This window comes from Salvelinus fontinalis, chromosome 15 (assembly GCF_029448725.1).
Source record: "Salvelinus fontinalis isolate EN_2023a chromosome 15, ASM2944872v1, whole genome shotgun sequence".
NCBI classification, from domain to species: Eukaryota; Metazoa; Chordata; class Actinopteri; order Salmoniformes; family Salmonidae; genus Salvelinus; species Salvelinus fontinalis.
In genome coordinates this window covers 26425786-26434499 of record NC_074679.1, presented here as the reverse complement: position 1 = coordinate 26434499, position 8714 = coordinate 26425786, and positions in this window count along the sequence as shown.

The following is an 8714-nucleotide window of genomic DNA, read 5'->3' as shown; positions in this document are numbered from 1 at the left end:
AGTAGTGTAGAGACCTGAGGGCACACACTTAATATGTTGTGAAATCTGTTATGAATGTATTGTAATGTTTTAAAAATGCCTTAATTTTGGACCCCAGAAAGAGTAGCTGCTGTCTTGGAAGCAGCTGACGGGATCCATAATAATAGAGTAGGCAATGTCCTATGCATGGGCAGAGATGTACTGGGCAGTTCTCTTTTCAATGAGTTTCACTTCCTAAATAGTTTACTACATTGCCTAGAAATAGGCCTAAATATTGACACCCATATTTCTCATTCTGAAAATCTTCCCACTCCTAAAAGTTAGGCTATATAAAAATAGCTCACGAGAAAGTGCAAGTCTCTCCTACTCTGCTCTCTTCAAACTACATCTAGCATATTTGTCATGTTTTGTCTTTGATCATCATGTCTTGTCCCTGTGCTTCCCTCTGCTGGTCTTATTAGGTTCTTTCCCTCTTTCTATTCCTCTCTCTCCTCCTCCCTCTTTCCCTCTCCCGCTCTCTCTCTCTATCGTTCCGTTCTTGCTCCCAGCTGTTTCTCATTCTCCTAACGACCTCATTTACTCTTTCACACCTGTCCCCTATTTTGCCCTCTGATTAGAGTCCCTATTTCTCCCTCTGTTTTCCGCTTCTGTCTTTGTCGGATTCTTGTTTGAGGTTTGCTGTTCTGTGTCCTTGTTGCGCCCTGTCGTGTTTTTTGCCTTCTTCAGATGCTGCGTGTGAGCAGGTGTCTATGTCAGCTACGGTCTGTGGCCTCCTGAAGCGACCTGCAGTCTGTGGTCGCGTCTCCAGTCGTTCCTCTCTACTGACAAGAGGTTTTCAGTTTCCTGTGTTGGAATTACCTTTGAGAGGATCCAGGAGAATCATTGTTTGTTTAAGAATGGAATAAAGACTCTGTTTCTATTACGTCGCTTTTGGGTCCTCCTTCATCAGCATAACAATATTGGCTGATACAGCCCAGTAATACAGATAGCCTACTGTAACATAAAGGCCATGTGAGAATCTCTTGTAATTTAAACAATTTCTTAAGTTATTTTTGTGCATTTGATATTGCCTATAAAATTTGCTGGAACCATAGCGGTCAAGTAAGCTGCGCTTCACGTACGCCTAAAATAACATTGCGGGACCGCTCAGGTCTTGCGGTAGCAGGTGAGAGTCTGACAGAAAGCCAGCACGTGTGCGGATGGGGCAAGGGAGTGGGATTCTTCATCCCACGCAGACCTTTACTGTGCACCATGACAGTGAAGCGTGTAATGTTAGAGCTGTTTATTACTGTGTCAGTGTGAAAAGTAGGGAATTAGCTAGGGAAACTGACAGATCAATAACGTTACATTGCCATACGGACTAATAAAAACTCACATTGCACTGAAAAAACGTCAGAATATTGATCTTCAATCATTTGGCAGATGGTTTCATTGTTTGATTCAGGTCTAGTGTGATTGAGGCAAAAGGAATAGCTAACAACAGACAACTTTTGGCCAGCTCTCTCTCTCTAATGGTAACTCGTTTACCAAAATAAAAAAATAAAAATATTATAAAAAAATAAAAAGTGAAAGCTAGCCAAATGAATTTACTTTTGTTGAAACTTGACAAAACAAAGGCTACAAAACATTTCCATACAAACAACTGCTGTTAGATAGTAATAATAGCCACCTCATATCGCTATGAAAAGATAGCTAGAGGCTAGAGCTGACCTGGCTGTGATAGCTACTAGCTAGCGTAGCTAATTCATTCAGTCTAGAGGGGATGAAACACTAGCCAAAATTACATGTCAGTTACAATACTAGCTCAGCACTGCAAAGAAACACTAGTTTAGTTTTTTTCTGTTAAGTTAAACAGTAGTTACCTTGTCAGCTACACCAGTCAACTAAAGAGTAGCCAGTTTCTGCTCTACTTGCCTTTACAACTTGGTGAAAGAGTGCAACACATACACACTGAACTACTGTATGCTCATGTCTCCCATGTTGGTCCAGCCAACCTTCCAGAAGCTTTGCCTTTGCATAGCCTTTCAGCCCGGTCCTAAATCCAGCTGGCAGAACACTCCAAACAGTCTACCCGACTGCTCGGAGGCGTCTGCATGGTCCTACACACACTGTTTCTGCTTTTTGTATCACATTGAAATAATAAAACTGGGGGGGAGAAAAATGCAATTTAAGAATGTGTGTGTGGGGGGACATGAGCCCCATACCTAGTGAAAGTGTATTTTTAGTTTCCTCTGTTTCTATAACTGTGCCTTACATAATCTACCATTCAAATAGTCTATGTCTGAGTCTGAGCTCAAGGACATGGTCAAACTTAAAATAAATCAAACCCTAACATTCAGGTGCAGTGCATGAGAAACACATTGTAACGGTCCTGACCTGTTTTATGTTGTTTTTGTATGTGTTTTTGGTCAGGGCGTGTGTTTTGGGTGGGCAGTCTATGTTTTGTATTTCTAGGTTGGTTTTTGTGTTCGGCCTGGTATGATTCTCAATTAGAGACAGGTGTGTATCGTTTGTCTCTAATTGAGAGTCATACTAAGGCAGCCAGGGTTTCACTGGGGTTTTGTGGGTGTTTGTTCCTGTGTCCTCACAGGACGGTTGAAGGGGGAGAACAACAATGACTGCCTTTACAGAAACACCCACCACAACAGGACCAAGCGGATTGAGGAGAGAGAAAAGGAACTAAAGCAATGGAGAGAAGAGGAATGGAGTTGGGAACAAATATTCAACGGAGAAGGACCCTGGGCTAAGGTTGGTGTGAATCGCCGCTCGCGGGAGGAGAAGAAGGCAGCCACAGCCCAGGAGCGCTGGTATGAGGAGGCAGCACGTATGAGAGGCCGGAAGCCCGAGAGGCTCACCCAAAAATTTCTTGGGGGGGGCTAAAGGGGAGTGTGGCGAAGCCGGGTTGGATACCTGAGCCAACTCCCCGGGCTTGCCGTGGAGTAAGAGGGCGTCGTACTGGTCAGACACCGTGTTATGCGGTAAAGCGCACGGTGTCCCCAGTACGCGTGCTTAGCCCAGTGCGGGCTATTCCACCTTGCCGCACTGGGAGGGCTAGGTTGGGCATCGAGCCGAGTGCCATGAAGCCGGCCCAACGTATCTGGTCTCCAGTACGTCTCCTCGGGCCGGCGTACATGGCACCAGCCTTACAGGTGGTGTCCCCGGTTCGCCTGCATAGCCCAGTGCGGGCTATTCCACCTCGCCGCACTGGCAGGTCTACGGGGACCATTCAACCTGGTAAGGTTGGGGAGGCTCGGTGCTCAAGAGCACGTGTCCTCCTTCACGGTCTGGTATATCCGGCGCCACCTTCTCACCCCAGCTCAGTACCACCAGTGCCTACACCACGCACCAGGCTTCCAGTGCATCTCCAGAGCCCTGTTCCTCTTCCACGCACTCTCCCTATGGTGCGTGCCCTCAGTCCGGTACCTCCAGTTCCGGTACCACGCACCAGGCCTATAGTGCGTCTCAGCCGGCCAGAGTCTGCCGTCTGCCTAGCGCCAGAGCCGTCCTGCCATGACCAGCCAGAGCCGTCCTGCCATGACCAGCCAGAGCCGTCCTGCCATGACCAGCCAGAGCCGTCCTGCCATGACCAGCCAGAGCCGTCCTGCCATGACCAGCCAGAGCCGTCCTGCCATGACCAGCCAGAGCCGTCCTGCCATGACCAGCCAGAGCCGTCCTGCCATGACCAGCCAGAGCCGTCCTGCCATGACCAGCCAGAGCCGTCCTGCCATGACCTGCCAGAGCCGTCCTGCCATGACCTGCCAGAGCCGTCCAGCCAGGACCTGCCAGAGCCGTGCAGCCAGGACCTGCCGGAGTCCCTACGCCCGGACCGGTCGGAGTCCCTACGCCCGGACCGGTCGGAGTCCCTACGCCCGGACCGGTCGGAGTCCCTACGCCCGGACCGGTCGGAGTCCCTCAGCCCGGACCTGCCGGAGTCCCTCAGCCCGGACCTGCCGGAGTCCCTCAGCCCGGACCTGCCGGAGTCCCTCAGCCCGGACCTGCCGGAGTCCCTCAGCCCGGACCTGCCGGAGTCCCTCAGCCCGGACCTGCCGGAGTCCCTCAGCCCGGACCTGCCGGAGTCCCTCAGCCCGGACCTGCCGGAGTCCCTCAGCCCGGACCTGCCGGAGTCCCTCAGCCCGGACCTGCCGGAGTCCCTACGCCAGGACCTGCCGGAGTCCCTACGCCAGGACCTGCCGGAGTCCCTACGCCAGGACCTGCCGGAGTCCCTACGCCAGGACCTGCCGGAGTCCCTACGCCAGGACCTGCCGGAGTCCCTACGCCAGGACCTGCCGGAGTCCCTCAGCCAGGACCTGCCGGAGTCCCTCAGCCAGGACCTGCCGGAGTCCCTCAGCCAGGACCTGCCGGAGTCCCTCAGCCAGGACCTGCCGGAGTCCCTCAGCCAGGACCTGCCGGAGTCCCTCAGCCAGGACCTGCCGGAGTCCCTCAGCCAGGACCTGCCGCCCCTTATCCCGGTGCTGCCCCTTATCCCGGTGCTGCCCCTTATCCCGGTGCTGCCCCTTCATTTAGGTGGTGTTAGTGGGAGGGTGGTCATTGGGAGGGGGATAAAGAAGCGGGGATTGATTATGGTGGGGTGGGGACCTCGCCCTCAGCCTGAGCCACCACCGTGGTCAACTGCCCACCCAGACCCTCCCCCTGGACTTTGTGCTGGTGCGCCCGGCGTTCGCACCTTGAGGGGGGGGTTCTGTAACGGTCCTGACCTGTTTTATGTTGTTTTTGTATGTGTTTTTGGTCAGGGCGTATGTTTTGGGTGGGCAGTCTATGTTTTGTATTTCTAGGTTGGTTTTTGTGTTCGGCCTGGTATGATTCTCAATTAGAGACAGGTGTGTATCGTTTGTCTCTAATTGAGAGTCATACTAAGGCAGTCAGGGTTTCACTGGGGTTTTGTGGGTGTTTGTTCCTGTGTCCTCACAGGACGGTTGAAGGGGGAGAACAACAATGACTGCCTTTACACACATTCATAGTTTTAAAATCACTGCATTTACATTTGATACATTTTTCAGATAAAACTCATGCATTTATCATAAGCCTGCCAATTTGGTTGTCCTTTATGCCCTCATAAGCTTCTTAAGATTTCATGCCTTTAATTTATCATTGTAAATAGTGTTTACATAACATAAATATAGATGGGATTTTAATGCAAGCATAGGAAAACAGTGACGTGCTACATTCTGCACACTGGAATTAAGCTTTAATACATTTGACATGTCACCAGGAGAATCTATTAGGCAATGACTTAACCATTTACAGGATGCAAATAGCTAAATCCAACCACATCCGCATCAACAGTTGTTTAGTGCCAGTAAATACACTACATGACCAAAAGAATGTGGACATGTGGAAGGCTGTCCAAAAGATGTTGGAACATTTCTGCAGGGACTTGCTTCCATTCAGCCACAAGAGCATCAGTGAGGTCGGGCACTGATGTTGGGCGATTAGGCCTGGCTCATAGTCGACGTTCCAATTCATCCCAAAGGTGTCGATGGGGTTTAGGTCAGGGCTCTGTGCAAGCCAGTCAAGTTCTTCCACACCAATCTTGACAAAGCGTTTATGTATGGATCTCGCTTTGTGCACGAGGGCATTGTCATGCTGAAACCAGAAAGGACCTTCCCCACATTGTTGGAAGCACAGAATCGTCTAGAATGTAATTGTATGCTTTTGCGTTAAGATTTCCCTTCACTGGAGCTAAGGGGCCTAGCCCAAACCATGAAAAACAGCCCCATACCATTATTTCTCTCCACCAAACTTTACAGTTGGCACTATGCATTGGGGCAGGTAGCGTTCTCCTGGCATCAGCCAAATCCATATTCGTCCGTCGGACTGCCAGATGGTGAAGCGTGATTCATCACTCCAGAGAATGCGTTTCCACTGCTCGAGAGTCCAATGGCGGTGAGCTTTACACCCCTCCAGCTGATGCTTGGCATTGCACATGGTGATATTAGGCTTGTGTGTTGCTGTTTGGCTATGGAAACCCATTTCATGAAGCTCCAGATGAACAGTTCTTCTGCTGACGTTGCTTCCAGAGGCAGTTTGGAACACTGTAGTGAGTTTTGCAACCGAGGACAGACAATTTTTACGTGCTTCAGCACTCAGCGGTCCCGTTCTGTGAGCTTGTGTGGCCTACCACTTCGCGGCTGAGCTGTTGTTGCTCCTAGACATTTCCACTTCACAATAACAACACTTACAGTTGACAGCTCTAGCAGGGCAGAAATATAACGAACTGATTTGTTGGAAAGGTGGCATCCTATGACGGTGCCACGTTTAAAGTCATTGAGCTCTTCTGTAAGGCCATTCTACTGCCAGTGTTTGTCTATGGAGATTGCATGGGTGTGTACTCATTTTTATAAACCATTCAGCAATGGCTGAAATAGCTGAATCCACTCATTTGAAGGGGTGTACACATACTTTTGTATATATAGTGCATATTTCTGAACGTCATCGAACTAAATATACAAGTTACTAGACACAAACATTTTATAATTTTCCTCATTCAGAAGTCAAGCTATCAACATATTGCTTGTTATCTTTTAGACCTTCATGCAGTGCCTGTCACGATAGAAGCTATGGGTTGTTTCCAGCTCAAGACTACAGTGTCTCTTTAGTAGCTTATTTTCCATAGAAAAACAACCACATTGTTACAATGTGTGTCTCTATGTCTGCCCCTCCTCTGTCAGATGCGCTGGGTGAAGCATTAACATTCTGATGGGGACTTTATGAGGGAAACATGAGGCTGCATTTACAAGCCTGTGGTCTCTGATGAGCTGTGTCTGTCACAGAGTCACCTTGTGTTTAGATGGATGAGGCGATGGGGCAAAGCCAAACACGTCTCCCTATGATGGGGGGGCTGGTACAACTTGAGGCCAACTTGAGGTGTCAACACCCCCCCCCCAATGTAAAAAATATTTTCAAATGACCGTCCCTTTGCACTGTAGAAAAATGCATACGCTGCCCCATCATATAATTAACTCAAAATAATGTTTACGACCACAAAAAACAAGAACCGTAACCGTTCATAAATGTGGATATCGACTTTGTCACTTCAGCATGCTTTTTATGGCACTGTCGATGTCACGTAGTGCTACGGGCCAGAAGGTTGGGTTCGCAGACTACCACGGACAGTTCACTTTCCCTGCCTGTTTCATTACATTATGATCAGAGGCGGCTGCAGACAATGATCAGCTAGGTGTAAATCAGATTTTAAATATGTGTTTATATTTATAATTATATAAAATACATCCAACTTATTTTCCACCAACAGGTTTCTGTGCCAATGCACCACACAACCAATAGGCAAGGCATACCGAGTTCGGGCGCTTTAATATCATGGTTTGCGTTTTCAACACTACACTCAAATAGACTATGTCAATCTCGACAAACAGAAAATACATCCCTCCCTGTAGGTTTACCCAGTATCGAAGGCTTGTCTTGACAATCTCCGAATGTCATTAAACTGTTTGCTACAGATGTCTCTTTCCTTTCATCAAATGTTCAGATGTTCAGACAGTTCAGATTATTATATTTTGGTAGTCTACAGGATACTTTTGAAGTAGCCTAATCAGATTAAAACATTTTGACTGGTTGTGTTTGTGCCACATTTAAAAGGTAGTGCATTTAAAAAGGTAGTGCAGTTAAATGACAAATATCTGGGCGATATTGAAGCGTTCTAGGTGTGCGAGCCGCGAGGAATAGCCGCTACGATTGCCCCATCGCACGTTAAGCTTTCCTGAATAATTGGGCCTTCCGGGAGCATTTGTGGCTTGTAGGTTGACATGGGAGAATGATGATCTGCAACAGACAGCGCATCTCAGTATCAGAAGTAGAAATACAGCCAGACTCACCTGGTACTGAGCCTTTATAGACCTTATAAACTGTCGAGAGTAGACCCACATCTGATCCAAATGGAATGAAACATTCAAATCACAGGGTATTCAAATTACATTTTCACTGCAGCCTATGAATGGTGGATAGAGGGCAGGATAGGCAGTTAGACTGGTAGACTATATTGATTTGTTGTATAGTAATAGTTAGCCAGCGGAATGTATAGTGCACAAGGGAAGTACCAAACACCTTGATCTAGGGAAGGCACATGCAAGCAGATGAGGAAATGTGGCTAGGATGGAATAAATTATATAGTAAAACCTGCAAAAGGGTGAATGTAAAGCAGGGAAAAACACACTACCCTACCATGTGGCAAGTCTTTTTAAAAATTCGTTTTTTTGACAGTCCTCAGCTATATTTTAGATTTAAAAAGTTGACAATAAAAGACCCATTGCAGTAACACTTTGAAACCTACATGGCAATATTTGTCAATGTATCCATAATGTATAATAGTAGTTCAATCTTTGCCATCTGGGTATAGCTGGACACTTGTTTGTGAATATGTATGGGGTTCAACCTTGGCCCCTTCTCTGTTCCATTTTCTGGTCTACATTTATGTCCTGTGTCACCGAATGCAATTTGTCAAACAAATGTTTATGGTCTTACCTTATTTCATAGTCTTCAAAGTAGGAAAAGGGAGTTTGATTGGAACATGCTTTATAAACAGTTTTCCTAGAAATTAACAAGAAAATTCAAGAATATTTCATTGAAGCTGTGAGGCTTAGGACCTACCGTATACAGTGTTTGTTTGATAGTGAGGCTTTTTCCCACCTCTCTTTGATTTCCCAGCCAACACTGAGACCCTGGGCTGGAAGTCCTCCCTAACACCCATTAACAGGCTT